General features: G+C 51.5%; 1 pseudogene; it reads right to left on the minus strand.

Annotated features, from left to right (window-relative positions):
- Nucleotides 1-802: 802 nt before the first annotated feature.
- The window catches only part of LOC132649071 (anthrax toxin receptor 1-like), an 81,435-nt pseudogene continuing 59,348 nt past the window's right edge, over nt 803-22,889 (minus strand).

A 22,889-nucleotide genomic window follows, 5' to 3' on the forward strand; every position in this document is an offset into this window, starting at 1 on the left:
AGAGCACATCAGACCCCACAGTACTCCAGTACCAAAGTCTCCAGCAATCACCTTCCAAAGGCCAGTGCAGAGCAAGTTCCAGAAGGAGGCCCTCTAAACAAGGCCCCAGCAGGGAGCTTCACTCTCCGCTTTTTTGGGGGTTCTAAGAGATGGCTGCATACAACACAGGGAAAGCCAGAGGGAACCTTGGGATAGCCGTGGTTCCTGCTCTTGGAGGGCTAAGGACAGACTCGACACGAAGAGAGGGCTCTCTCCCCTCTCCTCTCTGCACAGCAATGTAATTTCCTCCCTTAATCTGGGCAGAGAGTCAACATTCCTGCAAGATGTGCTTTAACTGATCTCTGCTTTTAAGTTATTCATTCATCACTCGGCACACAAGAGGCCCATGAATTTTAAACTTAATCATCTTAATGCTGAGCTGGAGGAAGGGAGGCTGAGCTGGGACAGGGAATCTGAGCTGGTGCAGGACTGAGCAGTGGTGTCTGGGATGCACACAGACACTTCAGGAACCCAGTCAGTCCCCCTAAGTTTTCAGAGGGAGGACATCTACGTGGCAGGTGTTACTTTTCAGGATCCCAGCTACCCCAGGCTAGGAAAGCCGTTTGTGGGGAACGCCCCCCCCCAATAACCAGCTACTAACACCACAGCGGCTTCCTAGCCCATTTAGTGGAAGAGTCTGAGGGTTTGTGTGTAGACAGGATTTGAGAGTGAGGCTGGGATATTAGCATATCCTGCTCCAGTGTGGATTCATGACCGCTTGGCAGATTCGACATAGTACTGTTTTAAATTAAAGAAAAATGGGCTACTTGGCATCAGGCTTAGAGGCGGCGATTGTCTGCAGAGCTGACACATCTGCATCTGCACAAGAATCCCAAAACGTGTCAGAGGAGAAATTAGACCCTCACAGCCCCAAATCAGCGTGAGTGCAGGGAGACACGTCCGAGATCCCAGCACTGGACAGGCTGAGGTAGGAGCAACGTGAGCTAAGGGCAGCCTGTGCCACAGGAGACCCAGTCTCCGAAAGGGGGAGGGTGTGTGTTCAGTGCTCAGGTGGGGAGCCGTGTGGCATGTGTGAGACCCTGGGTGCCAGCACAGCCAACAGCCAGCAGCCCAAACCCCTCCCCTCAAAAGCTACCAGAACACCTTCCAAACACCCCTGAGAGGAAAACAAACAGCAGACAAAACGGGCCTTTGTGGGAAGAGATCAGGCAGCCTCTGGCCTCCAGTTGTGCTCAGGTCTTGTTCACCCTGGTTAGGAAAGGCCCAAAGGCTCCCTTTCACATGCAGTGGGGCCCAGCCCTGCCCAGCCAGTGCCGCCCGCCTCTGCCACCTTCCCACCCAGATGCACCCCACTCTGGGCACTTACCTCACCCTCCTCCACAGGGGCGGGAACCTCCTTAATGTCTGCATAAGCACGGTAGGAACGCCCGGAGCACCTTGACTTCTCCTAGGCTGTGGCCTGGCTGGACAGGGGAGCCCAGGAGAGCAGGGCCTGGGTGCTGCTTAGTGTTGCAGTCCTGTCCAGAGAAACACGTGCCACAGCTCTTTTGTCTCATGGGGAAAGCTATTTTCTGGGTCACTCACATATGATCCGCTCCCCGCTCCACCCGACCATCTACATATTAACAAAGGATCTAATGCAGATACTGGCTAGGTAAGGACCAGGCTTATATGGCCGGAGGTCCTCCTCCCTCACTGGCCTCAGTGGGTCCATGTACAGACAGGATGTGAGTCAGGCTGGGCAACCCGTGAGAGAAGGCAGCCGAGGAGGGCTGCCCAGGGCTCTCCTCCAGGTACAGCAATTCAGAGCCAAAGATAGTTCGTATTTCATATTCCTAAGAGTGTTCCTCAACTGCCCTGTCCACTGTGTGGAGAAAGACACACAGACACAGTTCCAGTGAGTCACTGGAGTCCTTCCACACAACACGATGCTTGGCCCGATAACTCCATTCAGCAATGGAAAGTCGGGCAGTTAACTGGACCCTAGGTCCTGTCCATGATCCCGTGCATTCCTCAGGGGCTAGCCACCGCCCCACATTTTCTGTTAGAATTTGGTACCCCACACGGAACACTTTCTTTAGGTGACGTCTGGCCCACACAGAGCTTTCCCCATAACCGTTACTGTCCAGGTGCCAGGGCTGCCCATTTTGCAGGTGGGTGTTCAGGCATCTTTCAGACGGTTGCCCAGGCGCCCCTGAGGCGTCTCGTCTCCTCACCTTCCTGCTAAGTGCACCCTCTCCAGTTCAATAACACGGAGTGCCCACTGGGGCTTTGGTCCCACTCTGTCTGTGTCCTATCATACCCTCTAACATCGTCTCCACTGATTAGACAGTCTACCAAAAGCAACCAGGGGACTGAGGGACTCCAAGCATCTGAGGATGGCATCTGTTAATTGAAGAGGCTGGGACGAAGGCCTCCTGGGGTTAAGAACTACTGTTTGGTCTGCTTCCACTTCCTGTTGCTGTGGGAAGCCGTGACTCCACTCACCCACTGTGCTCCCTTCTGGGACTCCCTCAGGGGAACTCTGGGGAAGACCGTTACTGCCTGATGCTGGCCTGCCATCATTCCAGAGACAGCAAATTATTTTAAAACAGGAAATGGCTGGAAGCTGGAGAAAGGGTGAGGAGGTGGGGGGCAACAGCTTGAATGGGAGGAGAAGGGGGTGGGTGGTAGCAGGATGTTTGCAAAAAGGCAGATGTAGTGGGCAAGACAATGTCCCGCCCCCCCCCCCCAGCTCTGAGGAGTCTCAAGGCTGCTGCTTCAGAGCAGGGAAGCCTAGCACAGCTGTCACATGTCAACCCCAGACCTGCCTTCTCCCAACGGTGAGGATCTAAGAAGCCTCTGGGCCAGAGCGAACCCATAAACCTTGTAGGATCGAGTCAGCTGGAGCAACTGCATGTGCAGGGCCAGCTGTGAAGGTAGCACAGATAGGAAGGCGCCCTCCCCTTGTCTGCTACTTCCTTTACTGCATCTTTAATAGCCTCTGCATAAGCCCGGCGACTGTGCGGCCGCCTCCATAACACATGTGAGACAGGAGCCTGGAGTCTGGACAGTGCCCTGGGCTTCAGGGATGTCAGCAGCCTCATACAAGTCAGCACCCGGCAGGACTGCAGAGATGGCTCTGTTGGTAAAGCACTTGCCATGGGAGCAGCAGAACCCGGGAGCGAGGTCAGTCCCAACCATCCATGGAACAGGCAGATGTGGAGTTCTGTGCCTGTGATCCAAGGACTGGGGAGGCAGAGATAGGGCAGTCCAGGGCTTGCTGGCCAGCCAACCTAGACCAATCCAAGAGCTCCAGGTTTGCCTCAGAAATAAAGTGGAGAGCCAGCGAGGAAGACTCAGCCATCTAACTGGGCTCCACAGCACATAGGCATATATGCACATGCCCTCGCATGCTGGGCTTCAAAGCCAGGGCACAGCACATGCAGGTAAGCGCTGGGCCGCTGGCTCACTCCCAAGCCATGTTCAGGCCCTGTGAGCACCCGAGGTGGCTGCTGGAGGCCCAGCGAGGGCCCAGCAGCTGTGACGTGTCAAGCCTGGGCTGCTCTGACTCCTGCAGATAGTCAAGTCAAGGCTAAGTCCCTGGAGAGCCCGCTTTGCCACTGTGAGGTGAGGTGATGCGCCCTCGGCTTATTTTGTCTGGTTTTTCCCTCCCTCGGAAAGTTCCAGTGAGGTCTTATTTCCCGGATCCACGCCAGGTCATGCTGCCTCGGCAGCTGCAACCCCTCGCTTTGGATCTGAGTGTGCTCTGGCCACATGAGCACTGCAGCTGCCTTCCTCACTGAGCAGTGCGGTCAGGGTGGAAGTCAGGCCTCCACCGCATGAAGGCAGGAGGTCGCAGCCTGGCTCTCAGCCACAGGGACAGTCCCCACTACAAGTCCCCGTGTGTGTTTACAGACTTATTTTTATTTTTGATGTGTATGAATGTTTTGCCTTCAGGTATGTAAATGTACCACAGAAGCGCCTATGTTCCTGGAGGCCAGAAGAGGGTATCTGGTCCCCTGGAGCTGGGCTTGTAAGAGGTTGGGAACCTTTGCGTGGGTGCTGGGAACTGAACCCCTGTCCTCTGCAAGAGCAGCTAGCGCTTAACCACCAAGCCATCTCTCCAGGCTCATGATTTTCTATCCCCCTCCCTGCTGCCTTTTCTCTCTATGACAGGAGCTGGGCGGTAGCGAAAAGGCTCCCAGGAGGCAGACACTTATCTCCTGAACAGAAGGAATTTTCTGGCCCCATTCTCTGCAGTTTGTATTTACGTGTCGGTGTTGTTTGTGTATGAGCTCCACTCCTGGCATGCCCACAGCCTCCTCTGCATCTCACACCTGGTTCTTGTGCTTTGACAACACACGGGCCTCTCTCTATGATCTACACAGGCCAGTGGGAACAGCTGAGGCCGATGAATCTGCTAACAGAACTGTGTACTCGTCCTCTGATTTCAGTGAGCTCAGCAGCTGCCAAATTGCTCAGAAAGTTGCACTTTCTCCTCAGCAGACTGGGGCCAGGCATTTGCATTTCTAGAAGATTCCCAAACAATGCCAGCCGCGAGAAAGCATGGACCACATTCTGGGACCATGAATTAGCTTCTTTCTAACCAGTCTGTCTGTACCAATCCGCTCTGAGCAGAGGTGTGCTGTGTGACAGGCCAGACATTCCCACAGTGCTGTGCTGCGGATTTCTGTGGCTGAGCAGAAATAGCATCTCTAAGTCCTGTGTGGCACGGGTTTGTGATTCCAGTGCTTGTGAGACAAGGGGAGGGGATCTCAGGTTCTGGGCCAGCCTGTGTTACACATCAACACCACGTCTCAAAAACAACTGTAATTGTTTCCTTTCCATTGCTGTAATAAAACGCTCCAACCAAAAGCAACTTAGAGGAAAGCACTGATTTGGCTTATACTTTCAGGTCCCGGTCCATCGCTGAGGGTAGTTGAGGCAGGAACTCAGGCCAGAACTTGGAGGATCTTTGCTTGCCGGCTGTGCTCCCATGTTTAGTTAGCATTCTCACACAGCCCAGGATCGCCTGCCGAGGCGGGGTCCTTCCACATCAATCAACAATCAAGACAGCGCCTCACAGTCAGGCCACTCTGATCTGGACAATCCCTCAGTCGAGGCTTTTCTCTCGGGTGACTCTAGATTGTGTCAAGTTGACTATTAAAGCTAACAGGGCAGGAACTAGACAATAAGTAAACCTAAACCCAAGCGCAGCTGCCTTGGAATACTTGATGTTAAAATTGACAGTGTCCTCGCTCCGCTATCTGGTCTCTCAAGTGCCTCTACCATCTGGGGTAAGGACACAGACCTTTGGCTCTGTTTCAAGGCATGCCTTTGCCTCCTCTCTCAGGATCATCTGTATAGTGAGCTGTCTCAGCCTCGGACAAGCCCAGCCATGAGGCTTCCTGGGACTCAAGCACAGATCTTCTCATTTGTAGTCCACACTATTGGCAGTGAACTCTAGGCTGCATCCACAGCTCTTTTTTCTTTTTTTTTTTGCCACCATGGACTCTGAGCTTCTGGAAGATACAAGCATATGTGACTAGCTTTTGTCTCTGACCTGTAGCTCAGAGCACGTTGCTCAACTGCTATTTCTGGAAAGAAAGAATGAGAATGTGCTCCTCTGAAGGAGAAGTACAGGAAGCATTTCTCATCCTTTGCAATTGTCCTGCTCTCAACTGTACAGTTCACACTTAGTGATGGAAGACTCACTCTGGCCGCTCAGTCCTCCTGCTTATTTTTTTGGGGGAGGGGTAATTAAGATATTCGAAGTCTCTCATACCGGAGCAGCCGGGGCCACTGAGGCATGGTGGGAAATCTCACAGCACCTGGGGTGGACTGGACCGAGGGCTAACTGCTACTTTTCTAGACACCGCTCAGGCCTGTTCTGCTGCTAAGCTCCAGCTTCTGAGCCCATTCACGGCACTGTGGATTGACATTTTGCTTCTCAGCACCAGGTTCCAAACTGGTTTCCTGTTCAGTGACCTGACACTTGAACACTGCATACACAGTCTGTGTGGTTACAACACAGCCCATCCCATGTGTGTTTGTTCACATGTGGCAAGCATAACAGTTGTTTAAAAAATCACAAGACTGAGAAATTGTACTAGTGTGAAAGAGATGCTTTTCAAAGGCCAAAGAGAAATTAACAATTATTTTAGTTTTGTGTGTGGTAGTGGTGGCAGAATTCATTGAATGTTCACCATCAGATGTGACATTCTACTTAGCGTCACTGATAAGGAAGGGATCACTTCTCTGATGGTGATATGAAGGAATCCATGTGGTGTAATCCAAACTCTAAAACTCTGAGAGGCTACAGTCTTGAATTCTTAAGGACAGAGCCCATTCTCATTCAAGGACCTGACTTAGGTAGAGCACTCACTCCCAACTCCCAAGAGCTTCCACATTTACAGAGGGCTACTGAGCCAAAGCTATGGGTCACGGAGGGCACCAAGTCTCCCCAGGATGCCTTGAGACCAGCTGACATGATGCCCCTTCCCCTTGTCCCTGGAAATGTCCCATATTTTCTTGAGTCTTATGTTTATTCGGGATTTTTGTTGTTTTTTGTTTTCCTATGGAGTCAAGAGTAACTGATTAAAAAAAGGACAGTATTTATAGTCTCCTCTGAGGTTTAGTTTAAATGTGTATATATGTGTGTGTGTGTATGTTAGTATGTACATATGTATTTAGTTATTTATATCTTTCATGTGATGTATGGATGAGTGTGTGGGCACGTGGATCTGTGTGGCCATATGTGGAAGTCCCAGGCTGATTAAGTTATCTTCCTAAATTTCTCTCACATTATTTACTTATTCAGTTGAGACAAGCTCTCGCTCAGCAGTCCTGGCTGGCTTGAACTCACTATGGAGCTCAGCCTCACCTAGAAGGCATACAGACCCAGCCTCTTCTGCTTCCGGGCGCTGGGATTAAAGGCCCTGCCTCCCTGGCCTTGGTGAGTCTCTGTGATAAGCAGCCTCAGAACAGAAAGCGTGCGGAAGTGATGCTGTGTCAGTAGAGCGCTGGAAACACGCCGGAGGAGGTTAACATGCAGGGAGGAGAGGAGCTTAACTTTACAGTGGAGCCTTCTTTTCTTGTCTTGCAGTAAGTACTCTCACCACAGTCAGGGAACCATAAGTGAGTGGAGAACTCCATATGAAAGACATGTAGGAAAGAGGTGTCGACAGGCAGACAGGTCAACAGTCCTTCCCACAAAGCAGACTGGCTAAGCTCAGTACAACCCTCACGTCTGACTGGCTAAGATTAGGACAACCTCACGTCTGACTGGCTAAGATTAGGACAACCTCACGTCTGACTGGCTAAGATTAGGACAACCCTCATGTCTGACTGGCTAAGATCAGTACAACCCTCACGTCTGACTGGCTAAGATTAGTACAACCCTCACGTCTGACTGGCTAAACTCAGTACAACCCTCACGTCTGACTGGCTAAACTCAGTACAACCCTCACGTCTGACTGGCTAAGATTAGTACAACCTCACGTCTGACTGATTAAGCTTAGTGCAACCCTCACGTCTGACTGGCTAAGCTTAGGACAACCCTCATGTCTGACTGGCTAAGATTAGGACAACCCTCACGTCTGACTGGTTAAGATTAGTACAACCCTCATGTCTGACTGGTTAAGATTAGTATAACCTCACATCTGACTGGCTAAGCTTAGGACAACCCTCACGTCTGACTGGCTAAGCTTAGGACAACCCTTATGTCTGACTGGCTAAGCTTAGGACAACCCTCACGTCTGACTGGCTAAGCTTAGGACAACCCTCACGTCTGACTGGCTAAGCTTAGGACAACCCTCACGTCTGACTGGCTAAGCTTAGGACAACCCTCATGTCTGACTGGCTAAGCTTAGGACAACCCTCATGTCTGACTGTGGAGTGATTGCTGCTGGGCTGCCAGTTCAATCTAGAATTTTCACCTTGCTCATGTTGAGTAAAGACTAGTGCTGAGGGTGTTTGGAAGGCAGTACAGGAATGAGGCCTTTTTAAGGAAATGAGGCCTATCATGTTTCTTTCTCCATTGTAAACTCAAACTTGAAATAGTTTTGTTCCCCTTACCTGCCCGAGGCTAGAGGTGTTTGTGGGTCACATTCATCCACTTCTACAATGACAGCCACAGCAGGAATGGGTAGGGCCTGAGTGCCTGGCATGGTGGTTTAGCAGAATGTCTGGGCACAGTGACCACAGCATGTCAGGGTCACTGCAGAACTCTAGGAAGAAGCACAGTAAGATAAACCCATGAACTCAGAAGCCTGGGCTTGGAGGTGGAGCCTCTGCCTGGGTTAAGGGCCATTCCGGCTGCCAGCAGGGTCAGCAGAGTCTGAGCAAGGTCACAAGAGGTCACCCTGCCGATGGTGTGGTATTTAGTGGGAGGTACTGACGCAGCTTCCAAGGAGGAAGGGCAGAGTCTGCCGGTACAGTCCCAGACTCTGCGTTGGAGTTGCTTCAGCCTTCGCTACGACTGTGTCTTTGTACATACGCTGTATCAAACATGCACTGTAGAACACGTACATACACGGGTAGAATACCAGTGTCCTTGGTGTGAGCATGCTAAAGGTATGAAGGGGAGGGCAACAAAGGGGCAGAAGGAGAGCTCCACAGCTGGCATTCGGCACACAGATCATTCTAATAAGGGCGTGGAGGGAGCCTGACACAATGACGGTTTAATGACATCTTTCAAGCTACTGCCTAAACCCCTCCTGTTTTGAGGTGTGCTGTTTTCACCAAGAGAGGCTTTACTGCCGGTGGATGCAGTTTGGAAGAGCTGTCCCTGATCACCTAATGTTCAGCTAGTCTCAATAATACAGCCAAATTTGAGAGCCACAAACCAAGTAGTCTCCAAAGGGACTCAAAGGCGGCAAGAACGTAAGGAGGACAGTGAGGGACAGCGCAGTTTCCGGTTCCTGGTTCTTCACATGGGGATCTGAAGTTAAAGGATTTCTCCATTCCTTTAGCTGACAGGGAATGAGGGGGCTTTGACAGTGCGTCCTCTCCCGTGACAGCCAACCTCTTTCCACAGTACCTGTAGGCCTAGGAGCAGGGTGGGTGGCTGGATTTCAAGGGAAGCAATGAGGTGAGCCCAGGTGGAGGGAAGCTGGCAGGAGAAGATGGAGATGCCCAGGTGAGGGACACAGAGGAGAGGGGAGGGATGCAGAGGGGAGGGGAGGGTACAGAGGGGAAGGGAGGGATGCAAAGGGGAGGGGAGGGATACAGGGAGGAGGGGAGAGGAGGGGAAGGATGCAGGGGGAGGATGCAGAGGGGAGGGGAGGGTACAGAGGGGAAGGGAAGGGTACAGAGGGGAGGGGAGGGATGCAGAGGGGAGGGCAGACCGCTGCATAGTGGACACTAATTTCCTAAGTGGCAGACTGAGAAGATCCAGAGGGGAGATGAAGGCTGGCGTTCAATCAGGGGGCACACCTTCCCCACTCGGGATGTGGGTGAGTCACTCTGTTTGCACCACGTCTTAGCCACACAAACCACTAGCAAGTTTCTTGGCGATGCTTGTGCGTTGTGGAAGGTGTGGGCAGCACTATCTGAAGACCTCGTTTTTATGTCACTTTAAGGCTATCAGGTTCTACTTGGTCACTAGAGATGTCCAACCAGTTTCTTTGCTAGACTGTCCTTGAGATTCAAGACAAGGAATCAAATGTGACCTTTTACAAAACGACTTGAAAACTGCCACAAGGTGACTGAAAACCAAGGAGACAGATTTTGCGTAGAGCACATGATGAATGAACCTGCCAACCCTGTCCCAACAAACCAATAGTCTTTGCTCTTACCTGGACTCAAACATAACCATTTGCTTTGACTAGAGGGCATGCTGGTGTGATTAGCGGGGCGCTAGAAGAGTTGCGATGGTGCAGCAGGATTGCTTGTCTCTTTAATCATGGTAAGGACCATAAGACACAGAGTCTCTGTTGCACTATTTTTATGAGCACAGTTCAGTAATGTTATATCCACACCATTGTACAACTCATTTCAGATTCTTAAAAAAATTACGTGTGTGTGCGTGTGTGTGTGCGTGTGTGTGCGTGTGTGTGTGTGCGTGTGCGCGTGTGTGTGTGCGTGTGCGTGTGCGCGTGCATGCATGGTGAGCACGTGCGCACAAGTGTGTATGTCAGAGGACAACTTGTGGGGGTCAGTACTCTCCTTCTACCACATGGGTTTTGGAGATGGAACCCCGGGAATCAGGCATGGTGGTAAGTTCCTTTACCAAATGAGCCATCTCACCCAGAGTGAGATATATATAGCTCAGAATATAGCAAGATCTCTTTACTTAGATTCCTGGCACACCATTGACCCACCGTGGTGCTTACTATTCACTGTCCATTTGAACAGATTAAGAGTCACCTAGGAGACACGCTTCTGGGTGTGTTTCCAAAGAAGTTTAACTGAGGAGGGAAGATCTACATGAATGTGGGCAGGACCATCCCCTGGGCCGGGGCCTCAGACTGAATAAAGTGGGAAAAGGGAGGAGGTGAGCTGAGCACTAGCATCCCTCTCTCAGCCACCTCATGTCAGGCTGCCATGGTGGACTGAATCTCAAACTATGAGCCAAGCTAAACTGACAGACCTTTTTACCCATACACTGCTTCTTGTCAGGTGTTTTGTTACAGCACCAGGAAATTTGCTAACACGCTCCCCGTGAAATGAACGTCGGGTCTAGGGTTTAAAGAAACGGATGTATCTTTTGTATACATAAAAAGTGCCTGTAACATACAAATAAGTTATGAAGGATCACGATGCGAGCACTCAGGAAGCCACCCTCCACCACAGTTCCTTTGTGTGTGTGTGGGCTCCTTCTGTGTCTAATCTCCCCCCACAAGAGGAGTCAGCTTTTTATAGCGGAGTTTGGAAAATGTACAGCTTATGTGCTGGGCAGTGCTCTCCAGTTTGGAGTTACTCTCTGCGGCTGGTTTTCTCTTTGCCCTGGTTGAATTCTGTGGGAGAAAGAGACATGTGAGTAGACACGGGTGGGGCGGAGAGTGTGGCCCTGAGATGATGGAAGAATGGAGCAGATGGTGCTGCAGACAGTGAGGGGAGCAGGCAATGGGTGCTTGTGACGGAGCGGACATCAGTGACCTATGATGTCAAGACAGAGAAACCGATGACAGCAGAGAAAGCAAATCTAAAACAAAGAAGAGGAAATCCCAGCAAAGAGGAGACAGGGCGGTCGTGGTGGATGATGGCTCAGTCTCAACAATGCCTGCCTTGAGCGCACAAGGACTTGAGTTCAATCCCCGGAACCCATGTTACAAAAAAAAAAAAAAAAAAAAAAAAAGTGAGGTGTGTACTTCCAGTGCTGGGAAGGCAGGAGGAGCTCACTGGCCAGCCAGGTAACCTAGCAAGAGTCTGAGTCTCAAAGGATCGAGGCGCGTTAGCGAGGATCACGCCACAGGCTGACTCTGGCCTCCACATACACATATGCACACATGCGCGTGTACCTGCGCATGCGCGCACATGGGCACAAATACAGACACGGTGGGGAGACAGCACATTCAAACGTTCCCAGGCTGGAGAGGACCCTCATCCGGCCGGTGCTCCAGGAACCCTGATGTCTAACTGGGTAACATGTACCTACTTAGCAGGCAAAGACAAATAGAAAAGATTGAACTGCAAAAAACAAAAGAACAAAAACTCTGCATTATTCACTCCACGAGGAAGCTGCGCTAGGGAACTCCATACCCAGGAGGTGAAGGAGAAGAGTTGAGGTTGGAGCAGCGCGGGGCGAGGTAGGGTAGGCCCTGCGCATGCTGCCTCAGGGAAGAGACTGAGCAGCCGTGGGGACTGGGTGCTGTTTGGAGCTAGGCTGTATTAGTTACTAGTTTAGCATTGGTTTTTCTTATTACTGTGACCAATGCCTGCCAGGAAGCACCGTGGCTGTGTGTTTGCGCAGGCGCACGCTCTAAGGAGGACAGGCCGTTAGCGTGAGGAAGGTAGGGCAGCAGGCACGTGGGGCCGCTCCTCACACCCTGTTAGCAGCCAGTGAGCAGAGTGTGGTCAGGGGTACCAAACTTCAAAGCCCATTCCAGGGACCCACTTCCTCCATCGAGGCCCCGCCTCTTGATTCAAAGCCAGAGTCACCAGCTGGAGAGCAAATGTTCAGGCACACGAGCCTGTGGGGGACACGGGAGGCCACTTTGAGCTTCAGTTTGGGCAGCTGGAGATCAGTGGCACAGTCACTGGGGACAAGCAGGTCCAGGAATAATGTGATGAGTTTAGTTTGGACATTCTGAGGGAGGGGCCTGTAAATGTGATGCCCAGTGGTTCTCTGTAAAGGGGCCTGTCCTGGTCCTCTGTAGCCACGACAGGGATGGGTGATCACATGAAATAGTGAGAATCACTGAATTTAGCAACATTGTCTGGGGATAAGGTGTGGAGAGGAGGGCCTGAAATAACCTGGAGACTACGAGGTGCAGGACTCGAGAAAGTGAGCAGAGATGTTGGAGGGAGTCAGCAGAAATCAGGGGAACACAGCACCTACTCGGCAAGGTATGGGGGGGGGCTGTGAGCAGGGAGCAGGAGTGGAAAGTTCCCAGACACTTCCCATCAGGGACACAGCAGGAATGGAGGTCAAGTATGGATGAGTGTGTTATTTGTGTCATCAGAAAGAGAATTTAAGGGCCTGATGTCTGGTCACACGTTAGGTCCATACCCTGGGTAGGCAGCTATTGAAGGGTTAATTTAAGGTCGCCTGTCTGGGGTGGGGACCTTGCAGGTTATTGGACAGTGTGAATATGGCTCCAGAGAAAGTGCTGCAGTGGAGAGAGAGAGGCCTCATGTGCCCACACTTGTAAGTCCTTCATGGCTCTAGCTGTTTTCTTAACTTGGGCATGCAGCTCAGCTACTGGGTCAAGGGACAGTTCCCATACTTGGAGGAGGGTCAGAGAGAGTGACAGAGGGAGGTTTTGTAACCATGGTTCACAAAGACACATTTTGTTAGTTTCAGGTCTGTGGGGTGCAGTCTCTTGAGGTGGAGGAACTTTCTGGAATCCTCTGAATGGGTCTCTGTGGGAGGCTTCTCTTTCCTGTACAACTACACTCCCCTTCCGGGAACACATGACTTCACCCAGCCCCAGTCAGGATCCCTGCAGTGAGTGGTCAGCACAGAGTTTGCAGGGCACTTGAAACACTGGGGTGCAGGCCAGCATTCAGCAACAAGGGGCGGGACAGCTAACAGCATCCCAAACAGGAGACATTGTTTCCAGGATCTGCTCTCACACATGAAGCCTTGGATTTTCAAAACGAGACCACATCAAGACACACTAGCTGCCCTCCCAGGCAATAGGGACTTAAACCAGACAAATTCATTTAAAATTATTTTGAAAATTGCAAAAGCAACCTGCCTTGGGCGATGCTGCCTCCTGTCATGAAAAGTTTATTTTGGGAAACAGTTCCCGCAGATATAAACCCAGCATCGTGCAGTGTGCCCGTGGCTCCTGACGCCAGCAAGGTGCTCTGGATAACGGCAGCACCCAGCGCTGTCCTTTCCGAACACCAAATCCAGATACTTGAATCTCGGCCTTCTGCATCTACATGCCTGGGCCGAAGGCTTTGCCATTGGTAGCCTTGCCCGCTGTATCTCCTACTGTCACAGTTCCCGATGTCCCCCAGCCCCCCATTGATGTCACCTTTGCCTCCTGTGGCCTGGGGTTGGCCCACTTAACACTGTGCAGCGCAGGGGCCAGAACCACCAGGGCCAGCAGGAGGAAGAGGATCAGCAGGGCAATCGCCAGGATGGAGCCATGTGAATGTGGGGTGAAGGGAGGGTGATCAGTGAGGTGGAACACTTGGGGTCATCCCTTTCACCCCCACCTGACGGCAGCAGATATGGGGCTGAGGTAAGAGCACAGCGTGTTGCGCACCTGAGTCAGACTGTGCCCATCCTTCATGGTCAAGGCCTCACAGCACACTCTCTTCAGCAGACTTCCAAGAGAAACGGATTTGATGTTTCAGGGAGTCCCCGATCTTTATTTTGGGATCATTCTGAATGATCCATCTTACAGGTGCGAGGTGGCCAAGGACTGCCCTCTTTGTCCCTGAGCACTGTCCCCACCATGGAAACAGATTCCGGGCCCCAAGACCTGGGGTTCTGGCCACCTCCTGGGCTGGTTTAGAGTAATCCAACTTAGAGGTTTCAGCCCTACCCCCTACACATAAGTGTTTGTAACAGCCTCGTAGGCTGCGGCTGGAAACTCTGGAGCCACTGGGTCACACAGGCATGGGGTCAGGGCCCCTTCTGCCAACCTGCAGGTGATGGTGGCCGAGAGGCTGGCAGTCAACTCCTGAGGCTGTGTGTGGGGAGGAAGCCAGGCAGCCGAGATCAGTCTTAACCAGGTGTACAGGTTCTCAGGCAATCCTGGACGTGGGTGTGGTACGTGTCTGAGATGGCTGTTAGGCTGTAACACAGGTCCCACTTGTCACCGGCTGTCCCTGTTCTGACTTACGGAAGCACCCGGGACAACTAGTCTTAAGTCCTTCCCCACCAGCCACACAAGTGCCACATCATGCTGGGGGTACGGGGCACTGCTGTGTACATCAAAAGCCACCTGAGCAAAACCGGCAGCCCCGCCTTTTGCCGAAGAAAACAGTCAGGACATTTTATTATATAATGATGCAATTAAAAGGGACAGCTGCACAAATGCTTAGTGTACAATCGCCAGCTATCTGCCACGATGCTGGAAGGTGCTGTCAGATAACGCGTAAACCGGAGAAACAATCCCCGGAATAGAGAGAGTTCTGTGCACTGGAGTCAAGAGTGAGGGGCAGAGAGAGTGAGTCTGCGGTTTACTAACTGTAACAATTTCACCAACAGCTTATTTTAGAGATCTCAGGTAGCTCAGGATGGGCTTGACCTCCCTCGCTATTTGGCTGGTCTTGAACTCCCGATCCTTTCGTCTCCACCTCCTAAGTTCTAGAGTGCCAAAAGTACAGGTGTCTGCTCCACACTGGGCATTTTAACTAACAGTTTATTGGTATGCATTGAAATATTAAAGTACCTTCATTGGTAGGCCAATTTACTTCTTTTTAAAAATCTGTATTTTCTCTCTCCTTTAAACTTTTTTTCATAATGAGAAGTATTGCAAGGGGCTCTTTTAGAATACTCATGTGGGGGCCTCCTCTTGGACGTCGGAGCGTGAGCAGAGAAGCTTATGTACTTGGTAATCTGTGGGCCCAGCTGCACTGCCACCATGATCTTTAAGGAAGGCCATTCCCAGTGCACCAGCCTTTCAGAGCTGTCCCTCTCGCACAGCTACACCGGAGGGAGGCTGGGTGGCCGATCCAGGGCGACCCCACAAGCTAATGGCAGAGCCAGGATATGAGTTGCTCCCACTCTGAGAGTTCAGAAGGGCTCTGGAAGAGTTTTAAAGGCAACTTTCATTCCCTGGAACTCTCTGGAATGTCTTTGACCAAAAAGCCAGGGAACTAAACACCCTTGGCTCCAGCCAAGAAGCCAAGGCTTGGGAATGTGGGATTGTCATCAAGGGAGCCAGGCCTCAGGCTCAGGTGCAGGGCTGGCAGCCAGAGTGTGGGCTGGGGACAGTGAGGGTCCAACAGCAGACAGGGCCCTGGCAGGAGGGGACCAAGGCATGCATACAGAAGTCTGGAACGGAGCATGCATTTAGTAGTGTCAGCAAGAAACCATGCGTTAAGGGCCATCTCGTGGCCCGACTGTGTTCTAAGTGACAGAGAGACACCAAAGAAAGTTGCTGCTTCTGTATCAACTGATGACAGAAATAGCATGGGACGGGACTGGCGCGGAGAGGGCCAACCTCCCCCCTCCCCATACAGGCGATCACTCCAAACTCCAAGCTGGAACTTTCCTCTATTTCCCCCTAGCAACCAGCACAGTGAACGTTTCAGATTGTAGCCCTCTCTGCACTTGGAATGACACGTGTTTTGGTCACCAAGAAGCTCATAAACTGCAGCCTTCCGTAAAGACTGCAGAGTCCAGCCATTCACATTACTCCCCCCTCCCTTACTGTTTATGCCACAGGAACTAAAGGACAGGCTGAGACACTGTGCAGCTTGCTGCTGCATTCCTGGGGCAGACGGGGCAGTTTCTGCGGGCAGCAAGTGTGAAGGACGGGCTCATGGCAGGGGGAAGAAACTTCTAAGGAAGACATCCGGAGCGGACCGTGATAGCTGCCTGGGGTCATAATTAGGGGCCATAATTCCACCTAGGAGTAGTGGAGAGGAGGTTTAGCGAGGAGGCCTCCCCACGTGCCAAGGTGCAGGGTACAGTGTTTAAACATTTTCTTGTGCCTTGGAAAAAACTGCTGCCTGGGTCCCAAGCATTTCCTAATACCACTGACGCCATATTCATAAGCATCTCTACTGAATATGAAAGTACGGGAACTTCGTTTTCTAGAAGCATAGGGAACTAATAGTTCGCCGAGAACGAACACACTCAGCAAATGTTTATTGTGTCTCTTAACACTGTGCTTAGCAGGTGGCGCTCAGGGACACAGCCGACCAGACAGGCCCCAAGTGCTCACAGTCTGTGGAGGGGATCTAAGCAGCTAACCCAGTGCAGGAGGACATGGGTTACTCAATGGCTGCATCATCATCAGTGAACAAAACAGTTCTCTTCTAACGTGCTCGCATTCTGACAGAATGGTGATAACAACGGTGACAAGAATTATTACTAATATAGCTGATGGTTATCGGACACGTACATGCAGGGATGATCTTTATTCTTTCTGTGTCCTAGGCTGCCACATTTCAATCTTATCAATAATGTGATGAACTCTAAACTTTATTTTTTTAATTTCCCCACCTTATAGTTAAATATAGCAAGGCAAGCAGATCCAGAGAAACTCCCAAGGCTTACAGGGAAGGCCAGGAGTTTGGTTTGCATTGTTTTGGTTTTTTGTGTGGAGTCTTGGAGTCTCTCGGTAGCCAGGCTGACCTAAACTTCCACTTTTCACGCCTCAGCCTCGCGAGAGCTAGAGAAGCCAGAAGGGCAACCTGGCTCTCAGGTGTAACGGGCAGGCTCTTGCACTCGTAGCAAGCTACCTTGGGCTGGAGAACAGTGTCTGGGAACCAGCACTTCACACGGGAGGTGACTCCTGGGTGGGTAGGGTGCTGTCAACTTGCCACAAGATAGAGTCATCAGAGAGGAAGGTGAGGAAACGCCTCCATGAGAGCCAGCTGTAAGGCCTTTTCCCAATTAGTGATCAGTGGGGGAGGAGGTGCGATGCCTGGGCAGGTGTCTCTGGGTTCTGTAAGAAAGCAGCTGAGCAAGCCATGGGGAGCAAGTCGACAAGCAGCACTCCTCCATGGCCTCTGCATCAGCTCCTGCCTCCAGGTTTGAGTTCCTGTCCTTCACTGTCCTGGCTTCCTTCAGTGATGAACAGTGCTGCGGAAGTATACGCTGAATAAACCCTTTCCTCCCCGACTTGCCATCTGGTCATGTTTCATCGCAGCACTCAAAACCCTAATCTGCAGGGGCAAGGAGAGACTGGCATTCCTGCTCAGAGGCAAGCACAGAGCTCGTGAAGGTGGATCCACATAGGGGGAACTCAAGGTGAACGGAAGACCACGGCTTCTATCCACATGGAAGGAGAACTCTGGGTAGCTCTAACTTGGGGGTTCTGTGACCTTGTAATCAAGTTAGTTTTCTGGAATATCAGCATTGTATATATGGAGGAGGAACTTCAGGGATCAAGAGACCAGAAGGCAGGCTATGGCTCCCAATCTGTCAGCTTCTTTGGCCTGGCCCACAGGTCAGTCGAACAAGACCCTAAGAGAGGGGGTGAGAATGGGGTGGAACAAGAGGCACAAGAAATGAAGACCAAGACAGTTTCTCTGATCAAGGTCTCCATTTATTATTTTTAGTATATCCTTTATATAGGCAGGGCGAAAGGGATGTAATTGCCTTTGGCAGGGTTACTAAGTGACTAGAAATCACAGGATGACCCACCAGAGTCACAAGTTGTGTTAATAATGATTGTTTGGAAAGTTCCTCAAAAGTGTTACTCGGGAAGCCCGGAACGGGGAGGAGGGTTTAAGGTGTTTCAGGAAGATGACCTTTATTGCAAGCCCCAGGTCAGCCAGGAATGCACTTTTGTCATTAAACCAAATGCCAAGAATTCTGGAGGCAGCAAGATGACAGAAGGCCCCCAACAGTTCTTTATGGGTGACACTGGACAAGGTAGCTGAGGCGCTTGTCTTTTCATGAGCGCACTTAGCGCTCATCTAAGTGGCCCACCAGTTCCTGTGCTTCCTAGATTCTCAGCAGGCATGGGGCTGGGGCTTCAGGACAAGCTCAGTTCTCTAAACCAGTCATCCTCCATCTTAGAGGGCGATCCTCACATCTCCACTCTTCCCCACAAGCCAAGGGGCAGCTCTGTCTATGGCTAAGAGCTATCTGGAACGGTTCAGAGTACACAGCCCACTGCGGCCCGGAACTCCAGAAGGCGCGGTGTCTTGTGCCCTGGCCTTGCTCTGGGGCAGACTGCCTTGCCTCCTTCATATCTGACCTCCCATAGCCCTCAGTGTTTCTGGCTCATTCTGTTTTAAATGACACCTGCTCCAGAAGGCTCAGGGGCTGCCACTGGACACAACCTGACTCTGGACTAGTGTGTGCCGGGCCTTTGCCCTGCCTGTCCACTATGTGGGCACAGTCTGGGGGCCCAGTGGGGCCATCTGGGCCAGTAACTGCCCTCAGGTAACTGTCTGCCAGGCCCTGTCTTGGCTGGTTGTGTTAAGTTGGGCTATGTCACACTGTCAGTTATTACATATTGCAGAGAACTGTGCTTTTTAAAAAGGCTGCTCATTGCCCTAAAAAATCTCCATTTTACAAGTATCTTCTGACTCCATCTTGAGGGAGAAGGATGAATGCAGCTCCTGTGTGTGGACCAGAAATGACACCATCTTTCAGGCACACCCACGCAGCACTGAATGATGCATGACGTCTCCCGGGGCAGAGATGGAGACACTCACTGGGAATGAATTATGCTGTAGGGGCACAAGGATGTATTAAAATCGTAACGTGGAAACCAGGCCCAAGAAGTTATTAGACGCATCGGACCAAGGGCGGTGCGACTCCTTCATCTGGACCCGTAAAGCGATGGTGGCACAGTACTTAGATGGTGCGGTGCCACTCCGACATAGGACCCAATACCTGCTGTGTGTGCGTCGCAGGCCGACACGCGAGGAACTCCCTGACTGTCTGCGCTTGGGTCTTCAGCTGGTCTGGGTCCCCTCCCACCGACACTGTCTACACACCCCGCTCATCCGCTTGTTCACCCCTCGGGTCCTGGATCTAAACCTCCATCTCCAGCTCTGGAAGCTGGCTTCGCTTTCCCTGGCAGCTGCAGCACTGTTGCTCCACGCGCTGACCCCAGCAGCAGCTCCCTCCTGCCACTGGTCCGTTCTTAGACTCTCAGCCTGCTTCTGAGACCTCCCGACTCTGCTGCAGGCTTTTGACTTGTAATTTTGCTGTAAAGCATATCTGCGCACGCAGGTCTATGGATTGTGCAAGCTGTGATATGAGAGCTAATATTTGCCATGAAGATTGTCGTAAAGAGCCTGCATTTCTCTCAGCCAGGCTACCAGGTGGGCAGGTTAGAGGACAAACTGCTGTCACTGGAACAGCTAAGCAGTGTGAATCAACATTATTCAACACATGCTGGCGTTGTGGGAAGTCACAAAGCTGTTTGTCTATGTTTTTGGCACAGTGTGCTCAGGACACTAGTGCCAAAGGGAAACAGGCTATCAAGGGAACAGCCCATGGGGTGTACCTTCCCGCTGGGGAGCACTGAGTTTTCCAGTGGGCAGTTTGAAGCCTTCCCCCAGCCCACACTCATACGGAGCTGCTACTGAACGTGCAGGCGGGTGCATTCGATCTGAAGGCAACAGGTGCTCAGCTCTTGGAGGAGCACAGTGGCAAGGGCGGCGTTTGAGGTCAGATTTGACAGGCTTCTCCAGGGTCACAGAATGAGGGCATCCTCTCTCTTTAAGACAAGGAGGGCATTGCAGTCAAAGGTAAAGATCTGCAAACATAGCAAATGAAGCCTTCTCTTACTTGGTGGGTGCAACCTAGGGAATTTGGGTTTCTTACACACAGCATGGCATGGGGTGAGGGGTGTGGGTTGATGTCTGGGCTTCTTTTCTGTAGGAGACGGAGGCCTCTGGGTGATACAAAAACCCAACACCTCTGCCCATTTCTGTTTTGTTTTGGGGGTTGCCATAGTAAAGAAAGGAGGAATTAACAGGAGGCTGCGGTTGTTCAATGTATAGAAAACGTGAAACTCAAGTCTTCAAGCTGGGCCTTGTGCTGTGACACAGCCCGATGCCCTTGGTCTGGGGTGCAGCCAAGAAAGCATCTTCCTGCAGGGCCTGGAAAACTGTGCCAGTTGAGGTGGGACCATTCCTTCCCTACTCTTGAGGTTTCCTCCGTGTTGGGGTAGTGTGTGTGTGTGCGCATGCACACCACTCCAGGTCTGGGCTTCCCCTCTGCTAGCACAGCAAATAGGGTCAGAGCATGGGGCACAATCTGCTCTGCCTTGTCTCTTGGATGTGTGCTGCCCTAGGATGGATTGCTCTAGAGACCCTCCCTTGGCTGCCCTACTCCAGCAGGTTTTGTGGGGCCCCTTGCTTCCATGAATTGAGGAGTGACTTTCCAGAATAAGAGGAAAAAATCTTCCTAGGGCCTTAGAAAGCAAGGGGCCCCAAATTCTAACTATGCAGCTGTGGGCAACTCACCCCTTGATTAGTGTCTTTTCTGGCCAGGCCCGTGCCCAGTGTGGGCTCAACACAGTCCAGCCATGTTTGGCCACACTCAGCCAGACTTTCCCCATAGTCCTACAGATAATACTGAGATTCTCCTATATGGCTTCACTCACAGTTTAGGCAAGAGGAAGACACTCTTTACTGCCCTACTGTGTGGCCCCCAATGTCTTTAACCATCAGTCCTGGTGACCGCAGCCGTAGTGTTCTGAGAAGTGTGTGCTTTAGGAGATGGGGCAACAAGAGCCTGTGCGTGTGGGTGATGGTTTGCAGGGGTTCTGTGCTTGGGCAGTTCTCTGCTGAGTTGGGCAGTACCAGTGCTCAGAATTATGGCAGCCGCTCATGTTTTCAGACGGCTGTGCTGTCTGGCAGACAGTCAGCATTTAAACACGTAAGATTCTTACCCATCTCTGCTGGAGACCCTGAAGTGTTTGACGCGTTGGAAGATACTGAGCTGATCTCCAGTTCTCCACAGGGCACCCAGAGACAGGCTGAGCTCACGGGGGCTCCCATGCTCTCCTGTTCTCTTCCCCATCATCTCCCCCTTCTCTACTGCTAAGTCAATTGTTTCTAAAACATTCACTGACTGGAAAGAGACCCTCAGCCAAGGACAGCTCTGGTCACCAGCCGTGGCATCCCAGCACTCTGCTGGTTCTGACTGGGGCTGGGCTGGCTGGAGGAGCATGACCCACATCACTGTGTCAGAGCCAGCAGAGGGCCTCAGGGTAGAGGGGTGTAGAGGGCTGCGCCCTGTTCCTTCTCCCTCTCACCAGGGCTTTGCTCTGGAAGAGTCACATTCCAGGGCTCTGAACAGGAATGTAGAGCCTTTCTACCTGGCCGCTCAGAGCCTGGATTCCTGCCCAGGCAGAACCAGGGGAGCAGGGGCAAGTTTTATTTCGAAAGATAAAAATTTAGCCATTTTATTGCTGCTGAGAAGGTCTGATGGGCAAGGCTGGAAACCCAAATCCTTTCTGCTGGAGCTCGAGCCTTCTCTTGTTATTTCTGGCTCATCTTCCCTGCTTGTCTCCTCACTTCACTGAAATCCCATCCCCCTGCACCTGTGCCTGCCCCTTCGCCCATCTCTGATCACTCCTTCTCAGGCTTCTGCTGGCATGTGGCTTTGGAAACGTCAGCAAGCCCCGTGGAACCACCCTTTCCCACTCTCCCTGGCATTAAGAAGTCTTTGATTTCCTTAACCATCCGCTTACCCATCCCAAGTCTTCATTTTGGTGGCATTAGGTTAGCATGAAGTCTGGCTATAGTGTTATGTGGCTCAGGGGCCCATCCCTGGTCTGTTGCTTTCTTTCTAGCCCTCTCCACAAGTGACTCATTTTCTTTCCTGGTTCAAATTCTCATCGAGACACAGGAGAATGCAGGTCTTTGTCTCGAGCCTAGACTGGCCCCCTGTTCCTCTTCCCGCTCACAGCTCAAGCACAGTGGTCCAGGGTGACCTTGCATTTCCCCCTCAGACCTGCTTGCTCTCTTCCTCCATCCTGACTGGAAACTTGAAGTTAACTGAATTTTCCTTTTCTATTTTTTTCTCTCTCCCACTGCCATATCCTTTGTCTGTGTCTCCTATCTCTGTGACCCACATCCTAATTCAATCTGCCACTGTCCCCTCCACTGCCAGGTGAGGTTTAGATAATGCCCTTTCTTAATGGTGTAGGATCCACCCCAGGTGTTCAGTGTTCCGCTCTCTACTCAGCAGGGAACACCTAACCTGTTCCTCATTGGCCACTTGTCAGTGCCTGAACATATTCCTAATGTTTGAGATCTCAGTGATTAGGACACACCCCTTTCTTCAGAGAAGGACTGTATGTGTACCTAAAAGCTCACAAGTTTCTTACTTAAAAGTTCAGGGCATCCATCAAATCCTTAGAACATTCTAGACACACGGCTCTGGTTATTTCTACCCTGTCTTCCCCACCCAGATAAATGGTTTGTGGCTGCAAAAACTACATAGTAGGTGCTTTGTTAGTGTTGAATACAAAATATACAAGCAAAGTGGACACAGCACCAAGTGGGACTGAGCTTTGTCAAAGCACCAAGTAAGGAGTGCTGTGTCCACTTCGCTTTTCTCCCAGTTTCTTCCTGAAATACCCTTTTAAACCTTCATTGCTTGGGCCATGATTTTCGGGGCTAGCTAAGACTTC

This window comes from Meriones unguiculatus, chromosome 18 (assembly GCF_030254825.1).
Source record: "Meriones unguiculatus strain TT.TT164.6M chromosome 18, Bangor_MerUng_6.1, whole genome shotgun sequence".
In the NCBI taxonomy this organism is placed as follows: Eukaryota; Metazoa; Chordata; class Mammalia; order Rodentia; family Muridae; genus Meriones; species Meriones unguiculatus.